Below are 956 nucleotides of genomic sequence, written 5' to 3'. Positions count from 1 at the left end.
TCGATGGCACCTGACAACAACAACAACAAAGAAATTACTCAGGGAAAAGAGGAAAATTCCTCAACCTTCTTGAGCAGGCATTCAGAAAATATACAAATGTGGCCCCAGATTCGGATACAGGGAGGGTGGTGCTGAGTCTGCACTATTTGGCCTAACCAGATATTAGAAGAAAATCAAGAAGGGCAGAACTGGGACCTGACACCTCACCAACTCAACTAGTAGACAAGGCTACAAGATTTTTAATAACCATGATAAGGCTGAGGAAGACCAACAGGGCAGAAAAATGAAGAGGTTAGTTCATTTTTTAGCTGTTGTCCTCTCATCTTAGAGAAATCTGTTTGGTTATATCGGCAGAGGAAGAGGACAACAGAGGCTCTGCCGGAGGTCTCTGTGAGCAGGTAATATTGACCCTAACTGATGCCACAATTGTGACAGAAGCAGATATTATTACAAAGCGACTCAGAGGGCTGGTACGCTTTTGCATCATCACGAACAATTCTTGAGGCAGGTCCCTGACTCCAAACACCTCTGCTCAGAAGGCTGAGCTTATTACTTTCATTGTTGTTGTTGTTGTTAAGTGTTGTTGAGTCTGTTACGACTCTTAGCAACCCTGTTTAGGGTTTCCAAGAAGTGGCTGACCTTGCAGTTCAAACCAACCTTGTGGTCAAGTGCTTACTCTACAGTGTTATGTTGTTATTGTTAACTGCCACTGAGTCAGTTCTGACCCATAGCGACCCTGTATAGGGTTTCTGAGGAGCAACAGGTAGGTTTTCCGACCTTGCACTTCAAATTGACCTTATAGTCCAGTGCATTATCCTTCAGTGCAACACCAGGACTCTAGAATTGGGACAAGACAAGATCCTTACCATATTTACAGATGTGAAATATGGAATTTTAATTTTACATACTCATGACTCTATGCGCTATGGGGGAGGGGCTGTGTGCAGTAGAGTCAG

Source organism: Chrysochloris asiatica, unplaced genomic scaffold, assembly GCF_000296735.1.
Source record: "Chrysochloris asiatica unplaced genomic scaffold, ChrAsi1.0 scaffold00062, whole genome shotgun sequence".
NCBI lineage: Eukaryota > Metazoa > Chordata > Mammalia > Afrosoricida > Chrysochloridae > Chrysochloris > Chrysochloris asiatica.
This window is presented reverse-complemented; position numbering follows the sequence as displayed.